The following is a 12,985-nucleotide window of genomic DNA, read 5'->3' on the forward strand; positions in this document are numbered from 1 at the left end:
CATTTTCACTCCCCTTCTTCTCAACTCCTACCCCCCTCCCTTTCTCTCTCTCCATGACTACCATCTTCTCCCTTCTCTCTCGTATCCTCTTTTCCTCCCTCTCCCCCTTCCTTCTTTATCCCACTCTTCTCACCTCCTCTTCTTTCCCATCCTTCTCTCATCCAGTCCTATTTTACGTCTCCTACTCCCCTGCACAGCTGTCAGGTACAACCCCATGTGGTGTTTGACTGACCGACCGCCACCACGAGATAGAGCTTTAACTCTTTTTAATTTCCTAGATTCTGTGTTGTTGCCGACCACTGGAGGGTTAGTTAGTGTGTGAGTGTGTATGTGTGTGTATGTATGTGTGTGTTTGTATGTGTGTATTTGTGTGTGTGGATGTTGAGAGTGTCGAATGTTGTCAGCTTTTCTAGTTCTAGGTGTTGGATGTGTAACAAAAAAAAACAATTTTTTTTAATTCCCCGGGGGAGAGTTTGACTACGTAAGCTTTAAGAATTGAACGTTATTTTATGATAATGATGGTGTTTGTTTGGTACAACAATTTTCTGGAATATTTTTATTTACGGAGTTGGAGGTCGTCGGTCGTAGCAGTAGTTGCTTGTGCAAGTTGTTTGGTGTGGGAGCTGTCGGATGGACGCGGCGGGCTGTTCCTCAGAGAGACAACAAATGTGAAAGCAATAGCCGTTTACTGGGATAGTTACCCCACAGTAGAGTCAGAATGGTAATAGCTACACAGAGAGAGAGAGACGAAAAAACAAAAACAAAAAAACAAACATTTTAAAAGTGTCGTTAGAGAGAGTACTGATGGTTCAATATGAGACAATAACCGCACGCACCTGCCCTGTCTCCTTAAGGGGACGTAACAAGCCCTTGTGAACTTTTGGTCAAGGATGGTACAATAATATTTTGAGTTTCCTTTTAATATCCAACAAATTGATGTGATAGAATAAAAGTAGTCAGACAAGGTTATATATGAGTCAACAAAATGCCCTTGCGAATAAAAAAATATACTTGCTTACCAAATTAGAGTAACACGTTAGTAATAAATGAACAGTAGTAATTCCTTCCCTATAATATTTATTTGACAAACGCTGCATCATTATTAACAGTAATTTTTTTTATTACAATTATTTTCGGTTTTGAACAAGATTGTCACTTGTTAGCCACAAGCTGAATTGAATTGTAATTGACTCGTAAATTTCACTTTAGTCTTGACAGGGTTTTTTAATTTTTTTCGCAACCTGATTGATATAGTGCAAAAATGATCTATAACACCCCCCCCCCCCTCTCCACCTAAATGTGCTGTGTAAGAACTAAAACATAAGCCTGTCTTATTTCTAAAACACACACACACACACACACACACACACATACACAGAGCACTATGAAACATACAAATGTGTCTTCCAATACATAAATAATACACACAATCACACTCAGCACACGCTAACACACACACACACACACACGTACCATAACTTCACCCAAAGCTCAGGAAGGCCGCCAGCGTCTCCCGCGATGACAATTCTGTCTTTTTATTATTGTACGCTATAAGGATTTTAATGATGAGACATTCCTCTCTTAATTCCTGGATGTTTTATTACTTTTTTCACTGAGGGCATTCCTTACTTACCATTCCAGTCTTGTGTAACATCCGATTCTTATGTTAAGTTTGAATAACATTAATGTAGACAAAAAAAATAAAGTGTGTTTAATCGTGTAATTCAGATATAGATGTTATGAATTCTTTATAATATATAAATGATGAAGTAACTTCCTGTTTGAGGAATGTATATTCTTGTAAATAATGTTGTAAATATTGTGGAAACTTTTCGTAGTCTTGTAAATAAAGTGTATTGTTGACGTCACCTATGTGGGTTTTTCTTACATACTAAATGATCCCCTTTTGTCTTATGGTGATAACTAACATGACCTATAATAATGTTTTAGTTTCAGAAGGAAGAATATGTGTGTGTGTGCGTGTGCACGCGTGCGTGCTTGTATGTATGGTGTGTGTATGCGTGTCATGTTTGCATGCGTGTTTGTGTCTGCATGTGTGTGCGTGAGTGTGTGTGTGTGTGTCCTTCCGTCAACACCTGCACCACATCCGTCCAGAGTTACTACGAAGCACTTCTTTTCCAGGGTCATTTTAATCTTTCAGAAGCAAACTTTACATCAATAATCTGGCCAAACAGCAGCTCCAAACCCACAAACTGATCCCGTAACAGTTGACATACCAACATAAGTAATAAAAAGAACGTGTATAGATGATGACACGTCAACATAAGCAATACCAAAGAACGAGTGCAGATGACAAGGCGATAAGACGAACAATAAAAGAGCGTCACCTGACCATAAACTTCACCCTGGCCACGAGGATGCCTAGTTTAACATGTATCCATTTGATCTAAAGAACAAAAAATGTGTACAATGTATAAATACCAACTACTTAACATCAACCTGTTAAGTTTAGTAGCAGTCTTCTCTTATTAAGGTTTGCATTGTCATTAATTAATTATGCAATTTAATATGGGCGTCTAACAACATATCATTCCAGAAAATCGGGTGGCACCTGAGACTCTGAGGTTAAAAACAAATGATCTGGTTTTTATGGTAACCCGGATGACTGTGACACGCGATTATGTAATTTTATATTTAGAATCTCTTGAAACTAATGACAAACGATACCAGGATTAAAAGAAAAAAATCAACTGTTACGGAATGCTATTAAAGGTAATATTAATAGCACGCTCAGGTCACCTCATGTAGTGCTATAATGAGTAACAATGAAATTTTGTTTGTTTGTATATGAATTTATCAAACAGTCATGTATAGCTAGCTAACTATTGGTGCGTTAAATTTTAGTAATATTATGTCTAATTTACTGTAGTCTAAAAAAGCTTTATCCGTTACTGAGTGACTGTCTGACGATAAGAGTTGCTGGTGTAGGAAGTAACAACATTTATATACACTTGGTTAATGAATCAACAGCTTTGGTTCTTGTACAGCCAGTTTAGGCAAAATCAAAGTTTGTGATAACTGAAATACTTTTATAAACAATAGGTGGGATTCGAAGCTGCAGTTCAGGGCACCAGTTTATTTCCGAGACAGGAGTGGTAAAGAAGTATTAGGTTGTTAGGCCAGTGTCAATTGGTCAACAGGGAAAAGTCTCGTTGAAGCTCCATGAGAGTTAAGTGACCGAGAGAAACAAACATTGGCAGAAGACGCAAAAAATGGCATCAAGATTGTTCAGATTTTCTTACAGGTCATCCAGGAATATTGTGACATGAAAATGACAATCTGAAAAGTTATCAACATTGAAAAGATACAAACTGACACCCAACCTGACGGCAGAACAGCCAGCGGTGTTAAAACAAAAGAGAAACAGAATAACACCAAAACTTAATTCAGATTAAGATTCATGAATGTCTGTAGAATTATAGCACTTGAAAAGTAGAATACATATTCACTTACATAAATCTAGATACTGCAATATCACACCGACAACCAAAATTACAAAGGAAATAGTGAAACAAAAAAGCCAAGCGAGTGAAAAGAAACTGAAGAGAACCTCAGCCTCTACCGGAATAAGGTGAGAAAGAAAACGAAAATAATGCAAAAAGATCGCACCCACTTTGCTTGTTGTTAAAAGACTGGCAGGTGAAAGGTAGCAACACACTCCACCGACATGCAGCTTCACCCGTGACAGGAGGCCGAGGAAAAATCAGCATCGGGCAATAGTTACTGGAGTGGAGTTTTGTGTAGTGGTAAAAAAGGAGTTATACTATTCTGTTAACAAAGAACGGTGGGCATGACTCACTAGATAACTCGAGGGACGAGAGGTATAGTTTTGAGAAAAAATAGCGTATGAATTTTTAAATGCTCTCACGTTCGTGACTTGCACGTTATATGGGGATTTTGTGTAACCAGTGATTTCACGTAATCCCTAAAATATCTAGGGATTACCTGAAATCCCCCGCCCTTCAAACCAGAGATTTTCTGAAATCCCCATGAATTTTAGGGATTACGCAAAATCACTAGTTACACAAATTCCCTGTAACACACAAAGTAGCCAGGCGTGATCAGGTCCACCTGTCGGAAGACTCCCGGCAACTAAATTAGGCGCCGTGTTTTTTTTTTCTTGTTTCTTTAACTCGGGCTGTGAGAAGTGTCATCTATAGGACTGTGTGATGAATTTGAAAACTGAACAAGAGGACTCCCAGGTTTGCTCGAGCAGTTTATCCTGGTTACCGGGACAGGGACTGGCTCAGGTGACTGTCACTTCACAGAGAAGGACTACGACACGTTTTAGCAATTAGTAAATACTCTGTATAGACTTCATCTCCTTCTTAATAGTAAAAACAAAATAATGAAAATAAAAGTAAACACAAATAAATTTATAGAAAATATGTTAGAAAAAAATTGTTATATGAAATTGATTGTAGATGTTAGTTAAACCACCTCACCAATAACCGTCACACGCACACGCACCCACACACGTACACACGTACACACGCACGCACCCACGCGCACACACATCACTACTACTACTACTACTTTGCTGTCACTCCGAGTCGAATATGACGATCATCTAGCTATGATACAATGATTTGAGTTACTAGGTATGTCACCTTCGTTAGTGAGCTCTGAGGTGACTCGAAAGGCCTAAACAGGACCGGCAGGGCCGTCCACAGATGTTGCACCTGTGGAGGGGCGGCATCAGCGTCTTTCCGGCGCTGGCGCTTGTCTGCCTCAGTATGCAGTCTGGCTAACTCGAAAGTATTGACACTTTTTTATGTGGTGCTCCTCCTAGTGTTACGTTATGGAGTAATCGTCTCCCAGGTGAGGGAGTCGATTTGGCACTTTTTCTGGTTTGTCTAAAGACTATCCTTATACATTTTCAACCGCCCACCAGGGTTACGTTTATCATTCGTTAGATCACTGTAAGGCACCGAGAATACTGGCATTTGTTCTCTTGTCTTCCCAGCGAACTCGGAGGATGGAACGTAGACTACGTTGGTGAAAGTTTTCAATTTTGCGTTTGAGGAGCCTCCTGTATGTGACCCATGTCTCACTGCCATATAGTAGGGTGGGGAGGACCACTGCTCGATATACGTGCAGTGTTGTAGTTTCAGCTCCCTACAGCTGAATATACGGGTACGGAGTCTGCCAAAAGCTTGAGATGAGCATCTGATCCAATGTTGAATCTCTTCATCGATGTCTGCAGTGATGGACAGGTGGGAGCCGAGATGCTGAAAATGGGTAACATTAGAGAAGGTAGTACTGTTAACCTGGATGGATGGTGGAGGAGTGGTTGAACCAGGGGCAGGCTGAAAGAGAATCTAAGTCTTACATACACTCACCTCAAGGCTGATGTGTGCATACGCATTTGCGAAGGTGTTCAGGATCTCCTGTAGGTCGCGTTCAGTGTGAGCGACGAGGGTGAGGTCGTCTGCATACTGACGTTCAGTAACGGAAGCAACAAACACCTTTGTTCCTGCCTGGAGTCGTCTTATGATGGAAAGTCCCTTCTTCCAGTACTGGGTGTCCATCATGCCGGTTAAATTGGCACTGGCACGAGTAAGGAAGGCAGCCAATAAAATGGAAAAGAGAGTTGGTGCCAGTACCCATCCTTATTTTGCCCACCCGGGTACAGGTCACTGACCCACATCTGGACCTGGAGAGCGAAAAATGTAATAATAATAATAATAATAATAATAATAATAATAATAATAATAATAATAATAATAATAATAATAATAATAATAATAATAATAATAATAATTATAATAATAATAATAATATTTATAATAATAATAATAATAGTATTAATGATTATAACAGTAATAATAATAAAAATAGTAATGGAAGTATTACGCTTATGCTAACCGTGGAAGCCAACTCCTTGGTTGGTTGTGGACTAGTTTAGTGACGTAAGAGCGGATCATTGACGAAGCTTCGAAACTCATGACTATCTTTCGTTAATAATTATCAGTTTTATTTTAGCAAATGATGGATAGAATTGATTTAAGAAAATTAATGAGATTATAGATGACGGACCAATCGTGTATGGTGTTCTTTCCGCCGTCCAGTCGACTATTTTCATATGAATCAGTAAAGCGAACCAATGAATTAATGAATCGAAGCACCTCGGGTTCGCCACTCGCCAGTGATCATTAGAGGTACGGCAGTAGTGGTGGTAACATGTGTGTGTGTGGTCATACAGTATTTGATCGCTATTCCCATGTTTTACGTTTGCTGTTTGTGGATTACCTCGTGTTTGTGGCGTCGTGAGGACTTCCAGGACTCTACGTTGTGGTTATTAGCAGTTGAGTGAAGGTAAGGTGATAACAAGTTGTGTTGTACTGTGGGGTCCACGGAGGAGGAGGCGGTAGTGTAGCTTTCCGCCGTGTGTACAGGAGTTGTGGATGCCGTGGCTCGGACAGAAAATACTGCTATTAAGATGGCCATTAACCTAAGCTAGTATGTGGATAGACAGATAACACTGCTATTAAGATGGCTATTAACCAAAGTTAGCATGTGGTATAGACAGATAATACTGCTATTAAGATGGCTATTAACTAAAGTTAGCATGTGGATAGACATATAATACTGCTATTAAGATGGCTATTAACCTAAGCTAATATGTGGATATATGAATAAAATCCTAGAATTAGTATCGGTACATTGTTGTTGCAGTGCGGGGTACTTATCCACCTGTACTGGGACCTTAATTTTGTATGAATTTATTGAGTAAAAATCATACATACATACATACATGAGGGTTATCGGCCTGGCTATGTCATGTTAAACACCTTGTTCAGTTGAGGTTTTTGTTAGGGTAAGAGTGGTAGGTATCGTCACCGGGGCCCATATGCTGCTATTGCTGAAGTAAATTATGTAATGGGATCACTAACCAACATCTCCAATATAATTATTTGCCCTTGATAGTGTAAATACCTAGCACATCACTTGGATCAATTCAATTCAATTTCAATTGTTTATTCCTTGATAGAGGAAGCGGGATCCTAGTGCCGTCACTAGGTACCCCTGTACAATAACACCAGAAGCATCTGGCAAGTGTCACAAGTATATACAGTATAAATATTATAAAGGGGCTTACCAAAGCCTAAGGAAGGAAGGATATTCCTTTAACACATAATCAATGTTATTTACATAACATCTGGCCAGTATGGGGAGGATCATCGTGTCTCCGTCAGGGGGTCGTGGAGTGGTGGTAAAGTAGGCGTCACGGAAGCGTTGTGTGTGGGGACGTCTTTGGAGGTAGTGGACAAGGGTGCGGCTGTCGGGTCTTCTGCATAATGCACAAGAGCGTTGCTCAGGGGATGCGGGGACACCAATCTCCCAAGCAAAGTCATACCCAATGATGATACGGGCAGCAATCACGTCCCTTTTCCGCGACCCTTTCCCATAGACGTTTACGGAGGACATCGTACCAGGTGGGCGGGGAGTCCAGGGGGATGGCTGCTTCCCGAGCTTCTCTCTGTTTGCGGCGAATTTGGGTCCTAAGCTGTAAAAGTGCTCGAGGAACAACGTAGTCAGGTGTGGCCTTGTTGCAGTCAGTCTTGGCAAGGCCATCTGCTGCCTCATTCCCCAAGATAGCGACATGACTAGGTATCCATAGGAATGTCACAGGACGGCCTGCATCCTGAAGTGTGGATGTTAACCCTCGTATTCGGAGGATGAGGTCCTTATTTTCCCCTGATCCAAATGCAATCCCGTCGAGAGCAGACCTGGAATCGCAGCAGACAAGCAAGGGGCAGAAACCATGTGCTTCTTCCTCAGCGAGAAGGGCAGCAAGGAGGGCTATTAGTTCCGCCTGAGTGGAGGATGCCCCGTCAGAAACTCTGAGAGACAGTTTGATAGGCTCAGGGGCATCAGGACGGGAGATGTAGACACCAGCCCCGGCCCGACCTGTAGCGGGGTCAACAGAACCATCAGTGTAGAGGACGACCCTACCTGGGGACCAGTGGGCGATCCTGGAAAGGTGGTATTTGCAGAGAATAACAGGGTTCACGTGGGATTTCGGGAGCGGTCCACCGAGGGCAATCACTTCAGGTTGAAAATCCAGACAGGGACAAGGAGACGAACCAACAGCAGGGGTTCACTTGGATCTTGGGTTGTATATCGCAATGTGCGTATTTCTGTCTTACAAGTCCAGGGTTCGAATCGCCTCTGGTTTAAATGTATTTCTGACGTAGCACGATTTCCGGTTTTCGCCTGCACCAACATTGGATAAACTAACTACCCAGATGGTTTGTGTCCCGATATCAGGTGTTCTTATATATGGTAAACAAAAATACTCAGCCTTGGATACGCCCCTGGTAACTAGGCCACTAGCAACCACGCCACTAGCAACTACGCGTGTATTATCATTTTATATTTAGCCTTTCATCCAGAGGTTTGCCACTGAGGGAATTAGTATGACTGAACATTCATAAATAGTAAATGAGGAAATCTGAGGTAGGTTATTATTGCACGGGGACGAAGCCATAATGTGGGGTGAAGTAAAACCTAACCTAAACTCACCCCTGTAAATCAAACCAAGTGTGTGTGTAGTGATGATGAATTGTCTTATAATAACTGGGGATCATTCAGCAGCATCAATCATCATCATCACCATCATTATCATCATTCATTATTTATAATCATTCATTATCGTCGTCACATATACGCCATCATTATCGTCATCATTCATTATTTATCATCATCATCATCATCATCATCATCATCATCATCATCATCATCACCACACACACACACCACACACATTACCACAAACGCCATACATTACCACCCCTGAGCCCTCTCCCTCGCCCGCCTTGACTACCAGCAGTGTCAGTGGGTACAAATTAGTGGTTATTTCGGTTCGTTTACGCCATTTTGTAGATTTTCTCATAAAAGTAAATTTATCGTAATATACCAAATAAAGATCTTTGTTTGGCACCATAAGAAAATAAGGAGTCTGCAATAGGCCGGTTGGCCTGTGCATGGCAGCTCCTGTCGAGAGTTACTACCACTCTCTATCATCCGTGAATCTATCTAGCCTTCTTTTAAAACTTTCCAGTGTTCCAACACTTACTACAAAGTTGCTAAGCTTGTTCCACTCGTCCACCACCCTATTTGTGAACCAGTTCCTTCCCATCTCCTCCTAAACTTATCCAATTTAATTCCGTTGCTTCGAGTCCTATCCTGCTCGGATATTTTAAGAACTCTATCTATATCTCCTCCATTGACTCCTTTCACCCACTTAAATACTGAAGTACTTCACCACAATCACTTCATCATAATCATTATGCCACAATCACTTCACCATCACCACAATCACTTCATCACCACAATTACTTAACCATCACCAAAATTACTTCGCCACAATCGCTTCACCACCATCACCATTTCACCATCACCACAATCTTCATCATCTCCAAAATCACTACACTATCGCCACAATCACAATCACTTCAGTTGTGTCTTATAAAAACTAACCCACATTATAGAAATATTGCCCAGGCGTTTTGTATTTTAACCGTGGGTAATGTAATTATATAAGCATAATGTTTGTAGCCCACATTAATATAAGTATTACGGTCTGTCTGACGAGCTAATACATTATTATAATGTACCATCCATTTCTATATTTATAATTTTTTTAAGTTGGTGTTCAGGTTTTAATCACCAGTAATTAGACATTTATAATAACGTAGCTATGAGGATAAATATAGAAAAATACGAGGGTGGAAATCACATTTACTTTTAATATTTACCAACACAGGTCATACAGAATATCAATAGCCTGTCCAATGGCCTCCCTTTTATATAGCCCCCTGGAGCCTTCTTGGGACTGAGACACAAGGTTATATAGGTGGTTGGTTCCTCACAAACTGCTCACACTCGTCCTGGGTGTGTAGGAGGAGTCGGGACCAGTGTTTAGTTTGTCTTCAGGTTCCCACGCGTTCACTATCTGGGTCCAAATGGTCTCTATAGGGTTGAGGTCTGGGTAGCACTCACAAACAGTCATGGTAATCTCTTAACACAAGCAATGGCCCTATACAATATTATATTTGTGATATTAAATGCTTCACTAAAATACAAAATTATTATTCTATTGGGTAAAGGAAAAGTTGTATTGTTTAACTGAAAGAAACTTATTGAATATGGACGTGGAGATTTAGATGGCCAGTCCAAAAGGTCAATTTCATTCGACCTTTCATCTGACCAGCGCTTCATCTCTCATGCCGTGTGAACAGGGCAGTTATCAAAGAAGTGAACAATATACATCAAACATAATTTGTGAACACTTATATCATGAATTGGCGTCTTCATATAGATGAAAATGCGCGACTTATAAAAATAAGATAGGCGAGTGTCGAGGCACGGATGGTGGGCAGTAACCACCATCTCGAGACAAACGTCAGAGATGATGATGGGTAATGTAAACTGTTGTACGCTGAAGAGGAAAAATAAGAGATAACTGTATTATATACTGATGGAAAAAAGAACAAAATAGTGGTATTGAGGGAAAGGTGTTTGTTGATCAAGTAACCCAAGTTAAGGAGCACATTTCAGTATTAATAGTATGGATAGATCTACTTAGTATTAATTAAGGGCTGCAAATTGGTGCCATCTTTTACTGTAATAATACAAGACTAATACCATATGTTGGAGTTTGATAAACTTTATATAGGAGCAACTTTTCTAGACTATTACAAATTTTAAATTGCAATTTAAAATATGTATTCCCTTTTTGACCCAATCTAATGTTGACACTGGTGTATATACTATTCAACACAGTATGGTGGCTCACTGGCAAAGTACCTGTTGTGGATGATGGAGGCCTCGGGTTTGACTGCCAGATGGATTGAGGCAGAGACGGGATATTGAATGGTTCGTAAGTAAAATTTATGTTTTACCAGTGATGTTGGGGCTGGTGCAATGGAATTACTCTACTACAGAGAAAGAAGCTGTGGCTCTGCTTATGGCACTGGAAAAGTTTAACATATATCTTGGCAACACCTACCAGAGAATTGTAGTTTACAGTGACCATAATTTATTACAGTTCAGAAGCCGAGTGAAAAACAAGAATCAGAGACTTAATAGATGGTGATTAACTCTGCAGGGAAGGACTTGGTATGTTGTGTAGGAGTTAGGGAAGGACTTGGTATGTTGTGTAGGAGTGAGGGAACCACTTGGTATGTTGTGTAAGAGTGAGGGAGGGACTTGGTACGTTTTGTAGGAGTGGGGGAGGGACTTGTAGAAATGTGTAGGAGTGAGGGATGGACTTGTAGTTTTGTGTTGGAGTGAGGGAAGGAATTGTAGTATTGTGTAGGAGTGAGGGAAGGACTTGCAGTATTGTGTAGGAGTCAGGGAAGGACTTGGTATGTTGTTTAGGAGTGAGTGATGGACTTGGTATGTTGTGTAAGGAGTGAGGGAAGGATTTGGTGTGTTGTTTAGGAGTGAGGGATGGAGTTGGTATGTTGTGTAGGAGTGAGGGAAGGATTTGGTGTGTTGTTTAGAAGTGAGGGATGGACTTGGTATGTTGTGTAGGAGTGAGGGAAGGACTTGGTATGTTGTGTGGGAGTAAGGGAGGGACTTGGTATGTTGTGTAAGAGTGAGGGACTGACTTGGTATGTTTTGTAGGAGGGAGGGAAGGACTTGTAAAAATGTGTAGGAGTGAGGGATGGACTTGTAGTATCGTGTAGCAGTGAGGGATGGACTTGGTATATGGTGTAGGAGTGAGGGATGGACTTAGTATGTTGTGTAGGAGTGAGGGATGGACTTGGTATGTTGTGTAGGAGTGAGGGAAGGACTTGGTATTTTGTGCAGGAGTGAGGGATGGACTTAGTATGTTGTGTAGGAGTGAGGGATGGACTTGATATGTTGTGTAGAAGTGATGAAAGGACTTGGTATGTTGTGTAGGAGTGAGGGAGGGACTTGCAGTAATGTGTAGGAGTGAGGGAAGGACTTGTAGTTTTGTGTTGGAGGAAGGGAAGGACTTGTAGTGTTGTGTATGAGTGGTAGAAGGACTTGTAGTGTTGTGTATTAGTGAGGGAAGGACTTGTAGTGTGGTGTAGGAGTGAGGGAAGGACTTGTAGTGTGGTGTAAGTGTGAGGGAAGGACTTGGGGTGTAGGAGTGAGAGAACTACTTGTAGTGTGGTGTAAGAGTGAGGGAAGAACTTGTAGTGTGGTGTAGGAGTGAGGGAAGGACTTGTGGTGTAGGTGTGAGGGAAGGACTTGTAGTATTGTGGAGGAGTTAGGGAAGCATTTGCATTGTTGTGTATGAGTGAGAGAAGGACTTGTAGTGTGGGGCAGGAGTGAGGGAAGGACTTGTAGTATTTTGTATCAGTGAGGAAAGGACTTGTTGTGTGGTGTAGAAATGAGGGAAGGATTTGTAGTGTTGCATATGAGTGAGGGAAGGATTTGCAGTGTGGTGTAGGAGCAAGGGAAGGACTTGAAGTTTAGTGTAGCAGTGAGGGAAGGATTTGTAGTTTTGTGTAGGAATGAGGGAAGGGCTTGTAGTTTTGTGTAGGAGTGAGGGAAGGACTTGTCGTATTGTGTAAGAGTGCTGGAACGACTTGTAGTATTGTGTAGGAGTGAGAGAAAGACTTGTAGTTTTGTGTAGGAGTGAGGGAAGGGCTTGTAGTATTGTGTAGGAGTGAGGGAAGGACTTGCAGTATTGTGTAGGAGTGAGGAAAGGACTTGTAGTTTTGTGTAGGAATGAGGGAAGGACTTGTAGTATTTTGTAGGAGTGAGAGAAGGACTTGCAGTGTGGTGTAGGAATAAGAGAAAGACTTGTAGTATTGTGTAGGAGTGAGGGAAGGACTTGTAGTTTTGTGTAGGAGTGAGGGAAGGACTTGTAGTTTTGTGTAGGAGTGAGGAAAGGACTAGCAGTATTGTGTAGGAGTGAGGGAAGGACTTGTAGTTTTGTGGAGGAGTGAGGGAAGGACTTGTAGTATTGTGTAGGAGT

This window comes from Homarus americanus, unplaced genomic scaffold (assembly GCF_018991925.1).
Source record: "Homarus americanus isolate GMGI-L3 unplaced genomic scaffold, GMGI_Hamer_2.0 scaffold1024, whole genome shotgun sequence".
In the NCBI taxonomy this organism is placed as follows: Eukaryota; Metazoa; Arthropoda; class Malacostraca; order Decapoda; family Nephropidae; genus Homarus; species Homarus americanus.